General features: G+C 46.5%; 1 protein-coding gene across 1 annotated transcript in view; it reads right to left on the bottom strand.

Annotated features, from left to right (window-relative positions):
* Window positions 1-22264, bottom strand: part of KCNMB4 (potassium calcium-activated channel subfamily M regulatory beta subunit 4) — an 82866-nt gene that overhangs the window by 33292 nt on the left and 27310 nt on the right. The gene's annotated exons all lie outside the window — the stretch shown is intronic.

Raw genomic sequence — 22264 nt, 5'->3', positions numbered from 1 at the left:
GCTACCTCACTTTGCCTAGCCATTCTACTTTTCTGCTGCCAAATCCCTAGCCCAAACTACATTACTTTCTCCTAGTAACGATGGACCCTTTCCATTACTGCTGAATGTTCTCCATCCTCTTAAAACTAATGTCATCCGGAGATCTATACTCTAAACTGCTTTGTGTAAAGCTACTACTATTGGAGCAGTCCATGCAGCTGCTGTGTGGCCTAGCCTTGTGAGGTCATCTGCTTCATAAACTCCTACAACTAGAATTGAAAGTACATTTTACTTCATTGACACATGTGGCAGCCCCCTGCACATGCTCAGGAGAGAAAAGCAGGGACCTCTGTGGTGGATGGTTATGTATCATTGCATGCCACGTTTTCTGAAACAACCCATGACATGGTAACAGCATGCCTAATTGATGGCCAGTGATTAGAAAGGTATGCAAACCTTATTGGTACCGGTTTTCTCAGCACTAACTATGTGTAAATGTGTTATTTCTTATTAAGTTTGCTTTAAATCTATACTGAGTTGTATGTGCACAAAATGTAAAAAATTATATTGACATACAATATTAGTAATAACGTCTGATTTACCTCAATATTATTTTTGACCATTGTATATATACTGGTGCATGTCACTGTGTTATAGATAAAATGCACATATGCAAATAACAAAAAAAGAAAATACTTGATACATTTACATGTTACTGTGTTAATAAGAGTTGTTATATTAAAGCCAGGTGACTGCTGGGTCACACGGGAGCTCATAGACATAACCAGGACTGCAGGATTATCCAAAAGAGGGAGATCTAACAGAGTTTAGATTATGCACATACTGAAATAATAAGTTTAAAGCACTTTTTTGTAGTTAAATTGTTTCACAAACAGTCGGTATGGTTGAGTCCGAAACTGTTACTTATTCATGCAGTCTTATCTATAAAGATTCATAGTATTAGTAGGGTAAAATATTTTTTTCATATAATTTTCAATTCAATTTTGTCTGCAGTGAAATCCATTGCATTCTGTTCAGGAGCATACGGGGCTGCAAAAAGAAATGTACGTTTACCATAGCGATGGTAGTTCTTCATGCAGCCACCATGTGGTCAATGTCGATGACTGGACGGCAACTAAGATGCTATTGTTTTATGTTTTCATGGTTACTTTTTGTGTTTTACCTTTAGATCAAATATTAAAAACTTGCAAACATACAATCACAGCCAATATAAAATGTACACCTGCTTGCTGGTGGACTGCCACTTTACATCATTAAAGCAACTTACACACTGACAATGCCTAGCCTTGGCCACACACATTGACAGTGCTCATTCCTCTTTCTCCTGTGAATCAGGCAACTACAGAGCCCCCTAAGGGAAGCTCCTCTTACCAGAGCTGTATGCTGGATGAACTAGTCTCACCATTCTGCTGACAGCATCCTGACCCCTGGAGTACCCGAAGCTCCAGCATGACAGGGAAGCTATTCATGTCAGAGAACAAAGCAGAAAGGGAGGAAGTGTTGTACTGTTGCTACACCTAGGTTATGCAGGCCAACTTTCTTGCAGGAGGGGGCAGCCAGGAAAACATAGCAAGTGGCATGGCAGTGGGATAGGTGGGCGGTACATGGCGTTCACACAGCCACACCCCCACAGCGGCCACCAATGCTGCTGCCATGCCCCCTGCTGTGTTTCCTGGCTATCATGTCATCATTGCTCCACCCCCTGCTATATAGTGCTCGGTAAGGGGGCGACTGTTGGTGGCGTATGTTTCTTAGTCCCATGCTGGGATTTCACAGTCAGGAAGCCGGCGGTTGGCATTTTGACCACTGGCTTCCTGACTACATATCGTTTAGATCACATGTTCCTTTTTAATGGGTGTATAATACAATAAATAGTAAATTCTGCTACACAATTATAGGAAAACCAACATTAAAGAACATTCTGCAGCCTAGCTTGTCATTTCCGATACATTATATCAAGGGATGAGTGCAGGTTATCTTACTCGGCACTATCTTCTATTGATTGTCAAGTTTTAATAAACTGCATCTAAGCCTCCGACAGTTGAGTCAGCTGCTTGTAATTAAATAATAAAACACATGTTTTATTAAATCCTGATTATTTATTTATTTTGCTGGCTTTTTCACAAAATCAATATTGTTCTTTTTAACTTCTTTGTATGGTCCTGTGGTTGCTACAGTGTCCAGCCAGTACTGCATATTGACTGACAATGTCATAAACAAAGATGGCAAAGAGAACTTGGACAAACACTTTTTTGTTACCTGTTTCAAACTAAGGGCCTGATTCAGACCCGCTCGCGAGCGCATAGCCTGGAGGCCGGTCAAAAATAAAAATAGGGATGCCCTGATTCAGAGCGAGCGCACGCAAATAGCGTACGCCTCTGAATCAGGGCCTAAGTACTGTAGAATCATTTAAATAAATGAAAATAAAAACAGGATGCTATTGTGAAATAGTATTATATGAAAAATATTGCTAAGGTTTCAGGAGCCAAACATGACAATGTAGTGTACTGAGAAGGGCACATTTCATGCTATGAACAATCAGTATAACTAAAAAGTGCAAAATTATGATCATTCATTTATGTAATGCTGTACAATATAATATATATATATATATATATATATATATATATATATACTCTTGTGATGGGACTCTGCTGCAAACTACTGGTCCAGATTCACAATTGGGGATGCAGCTCAATTACCGGCGACCGGAATGCCGGCTGAAGGAATCCCGGCGCCGGACGCCCAACCTGGTACTAAAGATAGGCGTCTAAATCCTAACACCTATCTTTAGTCAGACGCCAAAATCACGAAGGCCAGCATCCCAAACAAAGGTAAGCGGGAAATCGTAGCATGTAGCCGCGGTGAGGGGGAAGGGTTAGGTTTAGGCACCTCTGGTGGGACTTAAGGTTAGGCACCACCCCGGGGAGGGTTAGGCTATGGGGAGGGGGGTTATGGTTAGGTGCCAGCCTGGGTTAGGTTTAAGGTGCAAGGGAGGGGGGGTTAGGTTTAGGCACCACGGAAGTATTAGGATTAGGCACCACTAATGGAGAGATATGTTTAGGGGGGGGGGGGGGGGGGGTTAGGCTACTTACCTGCCCCAGTCGGGATCTGCATGCTTCGGCCTTCCATCGGCGGCGGCATTACATACCGATTCCCATGGTTGTATGCTAATGCATTCTCAACTGCATTCACGCTTGAAATAGGCTAATGCCTATAACAGACTCCCCGCCTAAAATAGTGTGCGATGGACCGTGCAAATGTTGCTACACCCATTTCCCCTATCTGTGTTGTGTGCAGATCCACCGGAGGTTAACAACACACCAACATTGGACGGACATTAACTCCTAGAGTAAGTCCTGGGCTGCGCAGATTACATGTCAACTGTTTTTCTGAAACTGGCATCTGAGACTGGTTCTGTAATTGGGAATGCAGCCGCGAACGTAAGACACACCACTGGAGGTCCCATAACACGCACATGGACCGGCCTCTAATTGCAAACACTTTCGGCCTCCTCCCCAGCTCCACACAGGAACGCCCATGGATCGCAGTGGTCTGCTCAGGACCTTGCAAACACAGAACATTGTGAATGCCATCACATGCAAGCGCAGTGGGACTTCCACAGAGTTTTACGCATTCACAGTAGTAAACAATCTGTCACACTCTGCTCTAATTGTGTGACTTACCTTGCCATTTGCCGCAGCTCAGGATTTCTGCTTGACCTTGTTTGAGAACCACGCACTGACATCACCATCATGCACTAGGTCAGCTGATAGCATTCTTCCAGTGGGAGTGCTCCTGCCTCAGGTGACCTTAACAGCCTATCAGGAACTTGCAACAGATTCAGAACTCCCACTTGTGCCAGAGCAAAAAGTTGCTTCCTTGTGTCAACTGCTATTCTGTGGCTCCATTGGGCAAACCATTACGCAATCTGGCCTCATATCTACCAGTTGCTTCCTATTCTCCAGCCCAGTGCAATCACCAGCTGCACTGATTAGAGGATTCCTTGGTGAGTTTAACTCTGGGCCTGCTGTAATCAGCTCCAGCAAGTCTGTTCCTGACCTTGGCTTCGTTCCTGACCCGTTTTTGTCTAATCCCTGATACTGCATTTGGTAATCTGGTTCTGACCTTGGCTATCCTCTGCGACCCGCATAAATCTGCACCCTGGTACAGTCTTGTTCGTTTGGTTCTGACCCGGCCTGTTGACTACGCTGAAAGTCTTCTCCGCTCCATCCAGAGTTCACCAGCACCTGTATAGGGGAACCTATTCTGAGGACCGTGACCTGTGTGTCGGACACAGCCAAGTCCATACCTTCTTGTGAGGGTCCCTGGTGAACACCGCCGGCACATTAGACTCCACGTCTTGGAAATAGCTCTCACCTATTCCCAAAATACAGGTTGCATCCATTATCTACTCGATAGCTGTGACACAATCGCTCATCTGTGTGAACATTGGCATAGAGTACAACTCTAAATCATCCTTACTGTCACTATAATATTTCACCAAATAAACTTGTGCTAGTCTAATCTTGTACACTAAAGCAGACCATAAAACTAAAAAGTACAATACCTTGATCTATCAATACAGTACTTTTCAATCGGGGCACTGGGTCACTTAGTAAATTACCATACCTCCCAACTTTTGTGCAGTGGAAGTTGGAAAAATAGCGTGTGCTGAAGGTGAACGCCCGAAATTAGGGGGCATAGCATCAGGGGTGTATCCAAGCGCCCCTGGCAATGTAATGTACTGGCGCCCCCTCTACCCCCCTTATGCAGTGCCCCCAGTAGTAATCCCCCCAATGCTGCATTGCCCCCAGTAGTAGCCCCCCTATACAGTGCCCCCAGTAGTAATCCTCCCTATGCTGCATTGCCCCCAGTAGTAGTCCTCCCTATACAGTCCTCCCAGTAGTAGCCCCCCTATACATTTGTCCTCAGTAGTAATTCCCCCTATGCTGCATTGCCCCCAGTAGTAGCCCCCCATATACAGTGCCCCCAGTAATAGTACCCAGTAGTAGTCCCCACTATACAGTGCCCCCAGTAATAGTACCCAGTAGTAGTCCCCACTATACAGTGCCCCCAGTAATAGTACCCAGTAGTAGTCCCCCCTATACAGTGCCCCAGTAATAGTTCCCCCTTATACATTGCCCCCAGTAGTAGCCCCCCCTATACAGTGCCCCCAGTTGTAGACCCCCCTAAACAGTGCCCCCAGTAGTGGCCACCCCCCCCCTAAATTGCCCCCAGAAGTGGCCACCCCTATACAGTGCTCCCAGTAGTGGCCACCCCCCTAAATTGCCCCCAGTAGTGGCCAACCCAATACAGTAGCGGGCACCCCCTCCCATAAAGTGCACCCAGTAGCGGACACCCCCTATTTCAGTGCCCCCCCCCCCCCGTGCCAGGCTTACACACAAAGAACAAAAAAAAATTCAACTTACCTGATCCCCGCTCCTGACGCGACCGCCGCTGTCCGAGTCCCGGCCCGCTCTTCTCCTGCATGGGAGAGACGTCATGACGTATGACGTCTCTCCCATCACATGCTGCGGGGGGAGCCGGAACACGGAGCTCATGAGTGAGCTCCAGCCGGCACCCTCCGCGGACGACGCAGCAGCTAATGAGAGTCAGGCAGACTCTCATTAGCTGGCTGCTATTACAAACACTGGCGGCTGTCTGTTTGTAGACTGTGTAGGGCAGACCGCTATCACTTGCCGCTGGCAGCTGTCTGTTTGTAAACTGTGTAGGGCAGACCGCTATCACTGCGGTCTGCCCTACACTTGTGGGGCCCGGGGGACTTGTCCACCCCTTGGCTACTGGTGGCACTGCCAGGCGGCGCCCCCCATTTGGTCGGCGCCCCTGGCGAGTGCCATCCTGGCCAATGAGTAGATACGCCCCTGCATAGCATAGCAACAATGGGCAGGTCCACAAGCTACGCCCCCATTTTCATTATGCTGGGAGCTTGCCCAGCCGGTGGGACAGTGCCCAAAAAGCAGGACTGTCCTGCTGAAATTGGGAAAGTTGGGAGGTATGCATTAAGCTGGGTACACACTGGAGCGACCGGTAATCATTTCGGACGATTTCCCTTGAGCCCAGAACAAGCGATATTGAGCGTACAAACTGCAATCTTGCTAACGACCGAAGGATAATTGTATCGTTTGATGGTATACGATGTATCATTGCTCCTGTACACACTAGAACAATTGTTGTTAGGATCGCATTGAAATTTGAATAATGGTCTATACAATGTACAAAGCAATAAAGAGGAAATAAGGAAAACGCCATTTTCTATCAACAGCCCCCACATGGCCCCCAAAATGTTCAAAGGTAGCCTCATATGTCAACACATACCAGAGTACTGAACACACAGTGATGCTTGCTGCTGCTGAGCACTCAGGTACCTCTCTGTACAGTCCCATCAACATTCAGCATGTACAGAAATGGCAGAGGACAGTGGAACAGCTAGAAGCAAAAAGGTGACATCAAATCGGACCGACACAACGTAAGACATCCGTTGGCCGTATACAGTAGGCGTTGTGCACCATACCGCTAGCTTTATCATCAGGTTTGATGTGCAGCACGAGAAACCTGACGACGTCACTAGTGACCGCAGGCACACGCATATTGAGCATACACACTGAGAGATGTAAGCGATTTGTTGTTATTAAGTGGCAAATTGGCCCGACATCGCTCCAGTGTGTATCCAGCTTATTTCTATTCAAGTCATTTCTTATTTCTGAATTCCATTCTTATTATTTCTGTATAGCTATCAAGTAAAATAATCAAGTTGCCATCACTTACACAGTCTCAGAAGATTTCAGCTAAGGTGGTTTATTAATGTCATATGACATACTAGACCCAATCAATTACTTGCATAGGATAATGATAGTTCAGTTGTGCTTTATTTAACATTTCTCTTTTACAATGCAAGCTGAAGAGAGCAAGGCATTCTCTCCTTTCCTTTCATTATATGTCCCTTTCATGGTACAGTATATTCTATTTGTCTCCCTGCTAAGAAGTGTGGCAGTGAGATCTTTACAAATATAGGATTACACAATGAAAGCAAGTATCTGATAGGTTGCCATGAGTTATGTAAATTTTGCAATATTAGTAAATGAGTCCTGGTGTCCTGTAATCCTATGCTGCTGCTAATGGCTAAGCATCTGCAGGTTAGAAGATCAACGGTTAAGAGGAGATCAGTGTTCTCCACAGCCCCAAGAGGTAACCTGCAGTGTGTCAGGGATAATAAATTATGTTGACAGAAATCATTAGTGACCTTTGGCTGGAACATAAATGAATGCAGTAAGCTATGGTGTGAGTAAGACAAGGTGGTAAGTAGGGGAGATTTTAGTTGGTAAAGATTCCATTGCCAGAATTTTAGTTCAAATCAATGGTGAAACTTTTACTGTATTTTGTACAATGGCCCTGATTCAGAGCCGGACGCTCTGACAGAGCGCTCGCTCTGAATCAGGGCCAGGCTATTTTTTTTTTAGAATGTCCTCCTGGCCGCTCGCATAGCTGTGGGTGACCACCCACAGCTATAGCGAGCGGCCAGGAAGATGATCGCGATGGTCAAGACCATTGCGACCATCAGGCTTGCGAAGAGACCCTTGTGGTAGGGTCTCGTTGCCGCAAGCCCCAGAGAGATTTTGGCTCTAACAGAGCCGAAATCTCTCCCATTGACATCACGAGTGATGTCAGTGGGGCTGCCCCCAAACGGAGGCGTTCACATGGGAACGCCTACGTTTGGGCAGCCACTCCCCCGGCCCGCCCACCAAAGGGGGCGTGCTGTCACTCAACATCGACAGCACGCCCCTTTTGGTACGAGACCCGGAGCGACGGATTGCCCGTCGCTATCCAGGTCTCACGCATGCGCACGATGGAGCCGGCTCCTTCGTGCACATGTGCTCTGGGCCACCATCGACCCGGTTGTGAGCGCTCAGCGCTTGCGACCGGGTCTGAATCAGGCCCAATGTGTATAGTTCAAAGCTTTTACACCCCCTCATCCTATAATTTCCGGGTCCCCATGGCCCCTAATCACCGGCTCCCCTCCTCCTCCTGTCTCCAGCACCCCACGACCTCTAATCACCAGCTCCCCTCCTCCTCTAATACCCAGCTCTCCCCTCCTCCTTCCGTCTCCAGCACCTCACTGCCTCTAATCACCGGTTCCCCTTCTCCTCTAATAATCGGCTCCCCACCTCCTCCTCCTCCTGTCCCCAGCACCCAACTGCTGTCAGGTTCCAGCCTAGGATCAGCCGTTACTCACCTCAGCGACGACTTCTCCTGACTTCTCGCGCAGTCAGACGTCTGGTGCAGCGGCGAAGGACGTGCTGAGGATTATGCCTTGGGTGCGCTTGTCTTCCAGTTGCTGCCCTGTGATTTGGTTACCGAGGTTGCCATCATGGGCGCAGCCATGACAATATTCATCACCTGACTGACCCTCCATCCAATGATAGCATGATCTTTGTCAGCTGATGCTGCCTTCCAATGGACTGCTACCTTTGGGTATTTAACAGGCTCTGGACAACAGGAAGTTGTATAATGTTGTTACTACTAGTGTTTGCTTGCCTTCACTACGGTCCGGGTTCCCTTGTTTGTTCTATACTCAATACTAAGTTCCTCCTGTGCCAGCTGTGCGTCTGAAACACCTTGCCCGCATACTCAGTATATCCTGCGAGTACAGTCACAGCGACAGCCTCCTGTGCCAACAGTGCGTCTGAAACACCCTGCCCGCGTACTCAGTACATCCTGCGAGTACAATCACAGCGACATCCTCCTGTGCCAGCGGTGTATCTGAAACACCTTGTCCGCGTACTCAGTACTTCCTGAAAATACAATCACAGCGTCATCCTCCTGTGCCAGTGGTGCACCTGATAACCTAGCCCACATAATCAGTACATTCTTCGAGTGCAACTACCGTGTATCCCTCCTGTGCCAGCAGTCATCTGATACCTTGCCTGTATCTTGAGTTCTACATCCTCGTACAGTGACCTCGCTAGTGCTTCTCTCTGAAGTACAAACCTCCAGAGCCTCTTCGGTGTTCTATCTCCATTTCCCACGTGTATCGGATACCTGATCAAAGGGGCAGCTTAATCCCATATCCCGCTTGGAGGGGTCAGCAGATTAGACTCCACGCCTTTAAACGGGTGTCGCCAACATCCAATACTTGCGGTTGAGGAGGTCATACATCCAGGACCCTCGCCTCCGATTCTTTCCACAACTACGCACTTCAGCTTTCAGCTCCTTAGTAGGAGACCCTCCTGAGCCAGGCGTGACAGTTTGTACTGTGGAATGGAAGCTCCAGGGTGCAGGGGTGCTACAAGATCTCACCTCTCACATGGATAATCAGGAGGCAGCACAACATCAAGTGGCTCAATATTTGCAAGAGCTTTTGGGGTCACTACTTTCCATCCAATCTACCTTGGCCACGATACTCCTTCCTCCTGCGGTGTCTGCTCCTTCAAATCCTCCAGTCCATCCCCCGGTTCCTGTAACACAGAAGTCTCGTCAGTTAGCAGGGGATTCATTAACCAATGCGAGATCCAGTTCGAATGTCTGCCACAGAATTTCCCTATTCCTAAGGTGGCTTACAATATTTTGTTGTTGACGGGAACCGCCTTGGATTGGGTTTCCCAGTCATGGGAATGAGCAGATCCGCTGGTGTCTAACTATGAAAATTTTATTTCTTCCTTCAAAAGAATTTTTGAAGATCCAGGCCGTACTGCCTCGGCTTCCTCTGATCTTCTTCAAGTCCTACAAGGAACCCGTACCGTAGGACAGTATGTGGTTCAATTTCAGATCATCTCTTCCGAACTGAAATGGAATGAGGAGGCTCTCAAGGCAGCCTTTTTACATGGGCTTTCTGAAAAAATGAAAAATGAATTAGCCTCTCAAGATCTTCCAGAGTCCTTCTCTGAGGTAATCTCACTATGTATCAAGATTGACTTACACCATAGGGAACGTTTGGCTAGTAGAGGGCGAGGAGATTGGCAGTTCTTTGATACACATTCTCCTTCTCCAGCTATGAGTAAGGAAGAACCAATGCAAGTTAATAAATCTCGGCTGACCATGGAATGTAATCTCCGTTTCCAGAATAAATTCTGCATTTACTGTGCAGCTTCGGAACACATTCTCAAGAATTGTCCTCTTCTTGCGGGAAACGCGAGACCCTTACTGGTTCTGGGAACATCCAGTTGGGGGTAGTGATCAAGCCTTCCCACTTAATGGATAGCCTCTTAAGTCGAGGACAAAGGAGTCAAAGGCCTTGGTAGATTCCGGAGCCGCCAGGAAATTTATTTCTGAGTCATTGGTGCGAAACTTGGGTATTCCCGTTACTCCTTTACCCAGCAAGCTGGCTCTTTCAGGGATAGACGGCAACATCATTCTGGGTGAGTCTATTTCCTCTGTTATCATCCCGGTGTCCCTCTGAGTAGAATGTCTCCATCTAGGAATGTTGGAATTCCTGGTCCTAACTAAAACCTCCCTTGAACTAGTCTTAGGTCTGCCTTGGTTAAAGACATAACCCTACACTAAATTGGTCTAATATGCACATCCTTGCTTGGGGTCCCAGCTGCTTTCATAGATGTCTGTCCCATGTGATTCCAGTACATACCCATCAAGTATCTACCAGTCTTGTTTCTAAGCCTCCTACTCTTCATCAATTGAAAATCCTCACAGATCCCCATCTGCCAGAACCTTACCAGGATTTTGCTGATGTCTTTTTTTAACAGGCTGCGGATTACCTCCTCATCATTCTTGGGACTGTGGAAAAATCTCATCCTTGGAAAAATGCCACTTCGGGGCCAAATCTACCCTCGGTTCTAGAAAAGGCGGCTATGTCCGACTATATCAAGGAAAACCTAGCCACAGGGTTTATCAGACCATCCTCTTCGCCTGCTGGGGCAGGATTTTTCTTTGTATAAAAGAAATACGGGGGGCCCCGACCCTGCTTAGATTACCCAGGACTCAATCTCATTACTGTCAAGAACCGGTACCCCCTGCCACTCATCTCTGAACTGTTTGACAAGGCTCATGAGGCTCACTTTTTTACAAAGCTGGATCTCCGCGGAGCCTACAACTTAATTTGTATCAAGGCGGGGGATGAGTGGAAAACCACGATCAATACCCGAGACGCCCACTTTGAATACTTGGTATTGCCCTTCGGTTTATGTAACACACCTGCGGTATTCCAGGGTTACATTAATTACATTTTCAGGGACATTCTCTACAAGTTCATTGTGGTTTACCTAGACAACATACGGGAGGTTTTGTCCCATCTTCAGAACCACAGTTTTTTTTGGGAAACTTTCCAAGTGTCCTTTCGAGCAAACCTCTGTGCCATTTTTGGGACTTATCATCTCGAGAAACTCTCTACAGATGGATCCAGACAAATTGAGGGCCATTCGGGATTGTCCTCAACCCAACTCTCTGAAAGCTACCCAGCGATTCCTAGGGTTCTCTAATTATTATCAAAGGTTTATTTCTAATTTCTCCACTCTGGTCGCTCCCATCACGGCACTCACCAAAAAGGGTGCCAATGCTTCTCACTGGCCTTCCCCGGCAATGACGGCATTCCAAAAATTAAAAACAGCGTTCACGACAGTTCCAGTCCTTTCGCCAACCACAACTTGATAAATCCTTCATTTTAGAGGTAGATGCCTCTTCGGTTGGAGTGGGAGCCATTCTATCTCAGACTGCAAAGGATGGGAAGATTCATCTATGTGGGTTCTTCTTGCGGAAATTTACCCCTGTTGAAAAGAATTATGCCATTGGTGACCAAGAGTTGTTGGCTATGCGCTTGGCACTGGAAGAGTGGCAACATCTTTTGGAAGGTGCTAGATTCTCTGTCACCATCATTACTGATCATAAAGATATGGTTTACCTCTAAACAGCTCATCGTTTAAACGCCAGGCAAGCTCGTTGGTCCCTCTTCTTTGCTAGATTTGACTTCAAGCTTCAGTTTTGATCAGGGGTACTAAATAAGAAAGCTGATACCCTGTCTTTTCTGTCTGCACAGGAGGAAGAAGATCAACATCAAATTCACCAAATCCTGGACCCTCTTGTCTTTGCACCCACTCAACTCCTGTCTCCTCCACTTGGTAAAATCTTTGTTGCTCCACAGCTATGCAAAAGATTACCGACATGGTAAGTAAATGGTAGGTGGTGGACGCGCTAATCCAAGAAGGGGTAATGGGAGGGGGGAAGTGCTGCACCTGTTATAAGGAGTACCTGGTTTTGTTTATGGTCAATGCGATAATGGTGGTCGGGAGCGCTCTTCATATGGGGGTTGGAGGGGATGTTGTGTTAGTGGTGATGAATTTTATTGTGTGTGGAAATAAAGACAAACAACAGAGATAGAGCCAAACCGTTTAATCGAGTAGTCACAATGCTGCTCCGGATTGGTGGAGATTGGGCAGGAATGGGTAGGGGGGGTATGGGTTGGTGTCTGGGATGAGGGACTGTGGGTGGGGGCAAAGGGTGTGTAGGTGCTCAACTGGCTGTGGGTGGGAGTGTTGGTAGACCCTTGCAGGGGGCTCCTTGCCATGCAGTTCTTCACCGGCACATATTCCCTGCTGGACCTTTGGTCTACAGACTTAAGTGCAGTGAGTGTTGGAGTGTGATTTCCAGGGGGGGTAAGTGATATCAGTGAATAAAGTCTTGAATAAGGTGGTGTCCTGCACGGTGCTTCTGCAAAGCTCTTTCCTACCGGTAGGTGCTTGTGCAGAGTGGAGCTGCGGTCGACCAGTTGCTGTGGTGCGCTGAAGACCGGCAGCGTGTGGGAAGTCTGCACTTTCCTGGGCCCGGAGGTTGCCTACAGCTGATGGCTGGCCTGCAGATGGCGTTAGACCTTTCTCTCTGTGTTCAGTGCGGTTGAGATGTCCGCTGCCTGCTGTGCGCTTGCGGACCAGGACGGAGAGAGGTACCTGATGTTTTGCTAGGCTGATGTACAGCCTGATGGGCCCCTGGACGGTGCTTGCGGGGTGTGGGTCTCAGCGTGTAGAGCCGTTTAGGTGGTGTAGGCGGCGGGGGAGTGAGGGAAGATGTGGGGAGCACCGGTTCTGGGTACCGGTGTAAGCTCACATAGCATGGGAAGTTGGTTTGAGGGTGTGAATCTCCAACGCATTTCGGCGTATCTGCCTTCTTCAAGGAGGTTACCTGAGTGCTTGCTCATGGGGATATTTAATAGTTGTTGGGTGGGGTTGGTGCGATGATGTGGCTAAGTTGCAGCCAATCATGTTGGTTGCAGAAGCGGGGGTTGGTGCGATCTTATGGCTCTGTTGCAGCCAATCCTGTTGGCTGCAGCTAGTGGGTGTGTTGTGAGGTATTAAGTGTGTCAGTGACAACTGTGGTGATGTGTTGTGGGTGGAACGGGTTGGTAGTGGCCGGGGCTGAGGTAGTGATGCTGGTGTTGATTTGAAAGCTGTCTGGGGATGGCATATGGTAACAGTGAGTTGCGTGGACCATTATAAGTAATGGGTGATTTGTTTGTGTATGCAATCCTGGTGTTGATGATGTGTTGCAGTATGACGGTGGATGGGGTTGCAGTGTGGTGCTGGACTTTGAAGGTTGTCGGGTGTGGCCCTATTCCTCTGGTAGGTGACATGGGGTTGAATAGTGGTGAGCGGGTATTGGTGTGTGACAGTGACTGTGTTGTAAGTGTAATGTTCATGAGAGGTTATGTGACGGGGGGACGGGGGGGTTTGGCAACATGGGGAGGGAAGAGGTATTATGTGTGAGGGGTGTGTCCGTGTCAGAGTGTGCGGTTTGTATGTGTGTAAGAGATCGGGGGGTGGCTGAGGTGTAGGTGAGTGGTCGCTGTAGTGGGATTGATGTGGGGTGGTTGGTGTGGGGTGTGCGGGTGATCAGGATTTGCAGGCCGTGGGTGGCCTGTGAATGGTGCAGAGGGGGTTGGTTATTGTGAGAGGTGATGGGGGCTGTGTGTCTGGGTCATGGGTGGATGAGCATGTTGGGAGGGTGGCGGTGCTGGTTGGCAGAGGTAGTGTCAGGCGGAAGGAATTGTCTTTGTGGATGTAGGCTGGAGCTGGATCTGACCGGTATGTGGGGGGAGGGCAGGTGGTGTGCAAAGAACGGATGTGTTATGTGGGGTGTGGGGGGGTGGGTGTGCGTGCTGTTAAGGTCAATAATGCTGAGGATGTTTCTTCAGTCGCTATGGATAGGTGCAGGGATCAACTCGGGGATGTGTATAATGAGGCGTAGGGTGGTGTCTGCAAGGGGAGGTGTGCTTAGTGATGACCTGCACAATATGTGTATCTGATATGGTAGGGTGCAGTGAGCAACGTGACTGCACGTAATGGTGTGGTGCAGGGAACAACCTAGGGTTATGTAGACTGTGGCATATGGCAGTGTGTGTAAAGGAAGGTGCTTAGCAATGGCCTGTACGTATGTACGTGCCTGATGTGGCAGGGTGCGGTGAGCGACATTGCTGCTTATGTTGTGCCCGTATATGGAGAGCTATGCTGCACAATATGTGCACATTATTTGAGGGCTGATTGTGAGTGGGATGTGTGAAGGACTGCTGGTTGGTGGTTACTTTATTCATGAAAACTGATTTCACCTCATTGTCTATGTTTAAACCTTTTGATGCGAAAGTTTGTAGTGTCATTGTCCATCTTAATTGTTCCTTGTTGAGGATTCTGGTTACCCCCCCCCCCTCTCCACTTTTTATTCATGTGTTTTATCCCCGTAAATTTTAGGCCTTTGCTGCTACAGTGTTGTTCCAGAAAGTGGAGGGTTACGCTGTGGTTATCTTTTTTATTTCTGATGTTTCTTAAATGTTCTGAGATCCTGGTTTTGAGTGTTCTGGTGGTCCTGCCAACATATTGTTTATTGCAGGGACATTGTAGAAGGTAAATGACATTGGCAGTGTTGCAGGAGATGTGCTCTTTAATCTTGTAGTTTATACCTGTTTGTGTGGACGTGAATGTTGTCATTGGTTTTGTACTTCTTTAGTTGAGAGCTGTGCAATTGCTGCGTGTCTCGCAGTGGTAGAAACCGTCTGTGGTTTTCATGCAGTCTATGGTTGTTTGTATAGTTCTTTGTCAGAGTCTTGGCTGTGGTTGAGAAATGTAGGTTCCTGTCGTTTATGTTTATGTATTGGATGAAGTCTAGGAGATTGTGTAGGGTGCCTTTCCAGATGCAGAAAACGTCATCGATGTATCTCGTCCATAGGACCAAATTCACACCCCAGTCATGACCTGTCCATATGTGGGTGTCCTCCCACCTGCTCATGAACAGGTTATCATAACTAGAGGCGAATTTGGTCCCCATAGCAGTTCCCATCTTCTGCAGGAAGAAGTCCCTGTTGAACCAGAAGTAGTTATGATATAGAATGTATTCTATACCTTGCAGGATGAATGTGGCTTGCTGTTGGTCTAGGGTCGAGTCTTGTGAAAGGTAGTGCCTAATGGTGTTTAGGCCTTGATCGTGGTTTATGACAGTGTATAATTAGGTCAAGTCGCTGGTCACAAGCCAGTGGTCATACCCCCATGTGTTGTCTTCTAGTATTTTGAGTATATTGTAGTGTCCTGTAGGTGTGAGGGTTGTTGTTTCACTTATGGCTGTAGGAAGTGGTCGATGTATTGCGAGAGGTTGGATGTGATGGAGTTGATCCCGGAGATGATTGGTCTACCGGGTGGGTTTGTGGTGTGTTTGTGGATCTTTGGAAGATAGTAGAAGACTGGGATTACAGGGTGTGGGTTATGTATGAAGCTGTGTTCTTGTTTTGTGAGCATACCTCTGTCGAGTCCGGATGTGAGAATGTTTTTTAGTTGTTAGTCGAATTTGTGTGTACGGTCAGATTTTGGTGTCTCGTATGTGTTGCTGTCCTGTAGTATGTGTTTTGATTCTTGTATGTAATCAGTCTTATCCAAAATGACGGGGATGTGTATAATGAGGCTTAGGGTGGTGTCTGCAAGGGGAGGTGTGCTTAGTGATGACCTGCACAATATGTGTATTTAATATGGTAGGGTGCAGTGAGCAATGTGACTGCACGTAATGGTGTGGTGCAGGGAACAACCTAGGGTTGTGTAGACTGTGGCGTAGGGTGGTGTGTGTAAGGGAAGGTGCTTAGCAGTGGCCTGTTCGTATGTACGTGCCTGATGTGGCAGGGTGCGGTGAGCGACATTGCTGCATATGTTGTGCCCATATATGGAGAGCTATGCTGCACAATATGTGCACATTATTTGACGGCTGATGGTGAGTGGGATGTGTGAAGGACTGCTGGTTGGTGGTTACTTTATTCATGAAAACTGATTTCACCTCATTGTCTATGTTCACCCACCCTTGTTCTAGTGATTTTCTGGCAATATGGTCATACTGCTCTGTCTCTGATAATTCCTCGATTTCATGGATGCTGAATGAGATGTCTAGGTCTAAGTCTAAGTCAGTGCGGTTGGTTCATTCTTCCATGTGTGTGTTGTGGTTAGCGTTTGGATTTTGTTTTGTGAATTTTGGACATATATTATTGATAAGTTAGTTGTAGCTTCTTGTAGATTGGTGCCCTGTTGTGTCTGATGTTGCTGGTTTTGGGTCGTGTCACTCCTATGCTTGGTGTGTAGTGTTATGTTTTGGTGTTCTCTTTGTTCTTGTTAATCTGGTTGGTATGTTTGCTTGTGGGGATTTTAAATTTGTCTCGTATGATTTTGGATTTCTTTCTTTCTATGATTTGTTCTTCAGTTTTGTGTAGCTTATCCCTGGTCAAGTCTACTAGATTTTTTAACTCCTCCTTGCTTTTGTATGGGTCCAGTTGGGTGTCGAGTGTGTTAATCTTTGAGTTGAGGTTGTAAATTTCTTCTTTGTGAGTGTTTATGATTAGTCTGATGAGGTTTCTAGAACAGTCTTGTAGTATGTTATTCCATTCTAGGATGAAGGTGGGATTGTCGTGGTTTTGTGTGGGCATTTTATGGATGGTAAACCTTTTGGTATGATGTTGTTGTTAGAGTACAATTCTGGAATGTGTGAGTCCCACCAAATTTTGGATTCTCTCGTCATCAGTTTTTCTAATTGCAGTCATGTTTGGCAAAAAAAGGCACTATTGTTTTGTAAGGTGCCTCTATTATCTAACTCTACCCATTCCTGCCCATTCCCCACCAATCCAGAGCAGCATTGTGACTACTCAATTACTGACATGGGTCCATGCCTCTCTCTTCACTGGACATTCTGGTATCCTTAAAATGTACAAGTTTTTACAGTGATCCTATTGGTGGTCTACAATGAGGAAAGACGTTTGCGATTTCATCATGTCCTGTGCTAAGTGTGCTCAGCACAAAGTCATTTGCAGTAAAACTGTGGGTCCGTTACAACCTCTACCAATTCCAGTTGCTCCGTGGACTCTCCATGAATTTTATTTCTGAACTACCATCGTCCAAATGGACATAACACTGTGTGTGTGGTCATGGATCGATTCTCAAAGATGGCCCTTCTTATTCCCCTTGTTGGTCTTCCTTCTACTCCACAATTGGTGAAAGTATATATCCAGGATGTTTTCAAGTTGCATGGTCTACCCAAAGAGATAGTGTCCAATCGAGGGGCACAATTTGTAGCCAAGTTCTGGAGAACGCTGTGTACAATCTGCGGTATTAAGCTAAAGTTCTCTTCTGCCTACCACCCACAAACTAATGGTCAGACCGAAAGGGTGAACCAAGAGTTGGAAACTTTATTAGGCTATTTGTATCATCTTCACAGGATGACTGGGTCGATCTTTTGCCGTGGGCTGAATTCTCACATAATTTCAGGTATCACTCTTCCTCTAATTTCACTCCATATTTCACAGTCTATGGTAGACATCCATGAGTGCCTGATTTTCAAGAATTACCATCCATAGAGGTACCAGCTGTAATCAATCAGGTGGATTCTTTTGAGATTTATGGAAGGATATCCATTGTTCTTTAAGAAAGTTTCAAGCAACTACATTAGATTTGCTGATAAGAAATGCCTTGCTGTTCCCCTTCTGAGAGTGGGAGATAGGGTATGGTTATCATCCAAGAACATTTGTTTAAAAGGTACCAAGCATGAAGTTTGCTCCATGCTTCATTGGACCCTACCGCATCCTCAGAGTGATTAATCCTGTGGTATATAAATTAGAACTGATCTTGAACCAATTTCAATGTTTCTCTCCTAAAGCACCTCAAATGCAGACCCAATAGTGTATCGAATTTGAGGTTGAGGAAATTCTAGATTCTCGATATCGATCCAATTTCCTTCAGTACCTTATTATGGATTAAGGCTCCTGACGTCCATGCCCCTCAACTTATTCGAGCTTTACACAGGAAGTTTCCTGATAAGCCTTGTGGGTGTCCGGAGTCCACCCTGAAAGGGGAGGGTACTGTCAGGTTTTGGCCTAGGATCAGCCATTACTCACCTCAGTGCTGACTTCCCCTGACTTCTCGCGTGGTCAGACGTTTGGTGCAGCAGCGAAGGACGCGCTGAGGATTATGCCTTAGGTGTGCTTGTCTTCCAGTTGCTGCCCTGTGATTTGGTAACTGAGGTTGCCATCATGGGCACAGCCATGACAGTATTCACCACCTAACTGACCCTCTGTCCAATGATAGCATGATCTTTGTCAACTGATGCTGCTTTCTGTCGAAGCTGGATAATTGGCTGAGACAGAATCAGTTTAAAATTAGATTGGAACGACGCCATCTTTCATAATGGCCACAAGACACCATCTTAGAAAATGAGATCTGCACAATGCCATTTTGCGAATGGCCGCCCAGCGCCATTTTAGAGAAACTCACACTTAAGTACATACGGCGATGCTATTATTAGCATTATGCGATCGCATATTTCACCATATCCCATACACACATTAAATACACACAGTTGCGCTGTTAACATGACGCACATTAGCGAATGCATAAAATCCTGCAGGCGAACGCTGTTTATTAGCTTCATACGTATGCATCTTTCCTAAGTTACATATAACTAACTAGTGTCTTTTCCCAAACCCCCTCATACTTACATACTGCACACTCACATAAAAGGTTCCATAGCTCCAAAGTGTAATATTCAAGGGTTATTCATTTATTACTAATGTTGTGAAATAAAGACTATTTTGATATCTAAGGTTTAGTACATGATAAGTAAACCGTGTTTGGTGTTGTATTGATCTACTCTGTCTCAACAGCTGTCCGGTATCATCGGTGAGAAGATCGCAAAATGCATTCTCAACTTATAGTTAAAACACTAAATGTACTAAAATGTACTTTGTGATGTTAGCAGCCTAGATTTGCATGCGCCGGGAAAAAGGATACAAAGGGAGGTTGGAGACTGTTTGTATCCATTTGAAATTGTCCAATAAATGACCCTGAAACCAAGACAACTTTAAGAGGAACCAATTGAATCATGCCAAACTTATCTATTGTATTCCCAATCCCTGCAAGGGTATAAATGTGCATACAGACTCCCATCTGGAGTCTTCTTGCTGATGCTGTTGACGGAGGTCTCTTGTTGATGTCGGTAACTGGTTCCAGTGCGCGTGCGTATGTATAACTGTACCTTGGGGGTCTGTATAATTTCTTTGCGCTAAATTGTCTTTAGATCACAGCGTGTAACCTACTGTTTTTATGTGGAATAATATACTTTGTGCGTTGGAAACACATTTCAATGTCTGAAGGCTTTTATTTTACTGTATGACTGCGTACGCAAATAGCGTCAACCTAGAAGGTATGGGCAGGAGCGTATAAAGGTTTAGTAGGTATAGGCAGGATTATACCAAGGGTTAATCAGGATATAACAGTTGGGGGCTCATCGAGTGAAGTCACGATACCAACTCACACGATAAATATACGGTTATCAATCTCTCACCAAAGGTTGGAGTGGCCACACGGAGGGTTTACCTGCAACCACTTGATGCTAAGAGATTGCGAGTCAAGGTACGCTGACTAGAATCCAGGGACAAGAAAGGAAAAAGTTTGTTTTCCTTTGTTGATAGAATTGCATGCTAAAAGGGGTGCCGCAGTATTGCGTACACTGCTGGGTCGCATTTTTGCGTACGCAGCTGAGATGCATTTTTGCATATGCAGCTAAGTGTAAGTCATAATACTGTTGTGTAGTAGTCGCATTATTGTGTATGCGACTAGTCGCACAATAGCATATACGTATTTCCGGTCTTGCTGCCACATGTTTTAAACAAAGCTGTTGAGATTACATTATCAATTGTTGCCAATAACTGGGTTAACGTGTATTTTTCTGCCCAGGAAAAAAGTGTGTAACTGTGAGAATTTGTTTAGGGTGTAACACGGGACCTAAATGTTAAGGGTATCGTAGGACCATTAAGTGCTAGGCGTAACGAATGGCCTAGTGACTCGGTAGCAGCTTACCATTTACTTTACACAAGGCAGGTGTATGGGTTATTTTTGTTAGGGTTCGGCTCCCAGTGTGATTATAGTATTCAGTAATCAGTGTGTGATAATCTGTTTATTTGAGCACTATAATTGAACCGCATAGTTTTGGCTAAACTTTGATTGTGAACTGGTGAGAGGGTGGACGAAATTAACTGGAAAACAAAGGGTACTTTGTTGCCCCCTAGCAATTGAAATGTAGTCAAAAAGGGATTTCTGCGTGGGAGCAGCTTTTTCTCCCATAGGTGAGTGGAGGCGTCTACAGGTCTTCCATAGGGTTCATGGATACACCCTTTTTCCAAGGCGTCCGCAGGTAAGTGAAAGTATCTTGACTGTCTTTCACCAGTTTAAATCTTTATTGAAAAATGTAGGAGTTGTCCCAAGATGGGAGCCACGCAAACAATAGAGATGTTAGTATTATGCATACTAAGTACGGTACTTATGCAATAAGGTATTGTGACATATAGTTTAAGATAACGATGAAGAGTGTTAGACCGTTTCCCAGAATAGGTAGTTTTGATAAGGATGTATCGAACAATGGGCCTGATTCAGACCCACTCGCGAGCGGCTGTCCGCTCGCAAGTGGGTCGATGTTATGCACTGAGCATGCGCACGACGGAGGGAGCTCCGTCGTGCGCATGCGCCAGACGCGACGAGCGAAGGAAAGTCCTTCGCTCGTTGTGTCCGATCAAAGGGGGCGTGCTGTCAATGTTGATTGACAGCATGCCCCCTTTGGTGGGCGTGCCGGGGGCGTGCCTCCCTGACGGGGGCGTTCCCACGGGAACGCCTCCCATCAGAAGCCGGCCCACTGACATCACTAGTGATGTCAGTGGGAGTGATTTTGGCTCTGATAGAGCCAAAATCACTCCGGAGCTTGCAGTTGAAAACCTCAACCGCAGGCTCCGGCTAGCAATTTCGATGGTCGCGATGATCTCGACCATCGCGGCCATCACAAAGCACGCTCGTATAGCCTGTGGGTGGTGACCCACAGCTATACGAGCGTCCAGGAGGACGCTCCATGAAAATGGAGCCCGGCCCTCATTCAGAGCGTGCGCTCTGCTCAGAGCGTACGGCTCTGAATGAGGGCCAATGTCCGAGATGACATCAGTCTGGTGCGTTCTCGAGAGAAAAAGGTAAAATATTACGAATGTTTAAAATTGTGGTAACATGAAGCAGATACATGGATTAAGGATGTGCAAGCGACGCAAACTAGCGTTGCGAACGCATTACCAGAAAGTACACCCGCAGCGCTAAATTGCAATGCGTGCGAGCCGCGAAATAGCGCGCACATGCAGCAAAGTAGCATTGTGGAAGGTATTGTCAGTGGTTCACGTGCACCACCGCCACCTTATGTGGATGGGGGTGCAGGTACAGTTATTGAAAAAACCCATAAAAATGTAACAAGTAATTTGTACCTTCTCTTGAGTAACCATAAGGAAAATGTTTATGATGTGGATGATGAGCCTATTGTTATGTCTGCCATTTCCCATGCTATACACATGTTAGATGCTCCACCACGACAATCACAAGTGGCGCCACCATCTTCATCAGTGGTAGTACAGGAAGTGTTAACATCCACTGCACCCATAGAGGAAGTTGTTAACTCTATACGTTGCAGTAACAGACTAAACCCCCAGCCAGGTAATAAGGTCAAACGTAGCAGTGCGGCCGGTCTGCACCCCATCCGGACAATAACTGTTCCGAATGGGAATGCGGATGCGAACAGAGTAGTGCCCACAAGTGAAGTAGTAATGCATTGTCCTTGGACAAGAGCGGAGCTAAATTCCATAATGAATGATTTCCCCAATCCCAAAAAGGAATTAGCCAAATGTCAAAGATTTTTGAGAAATTTTGGTAGTTCTCACGAACCAACCAACAAAGATTGGCGAGTGGTGTTAAGGGCCTGTCTACCACGC

The sequence above is a fragment of the Taudactylus pleione genome, unplaced genomic scaffold, assembly GCF_031769625.1.
Source record: "Taudactylus pleione unplaced genomic scaffold, aTauple2 ptg000038l, whole genome shotgun sequence".
Taxonomy (NCBI): Eukaryota; Metazoa; Chordata; class Amphibia; order Anura; family Myobatrachidae; genus Taudactylus; species Taudactylus pleione.
The sequence above is the reverse complement of the archived record's forward strand: the minus strand, read 5'-3'. Positions and strand labels throughout refer to the sequence as shown.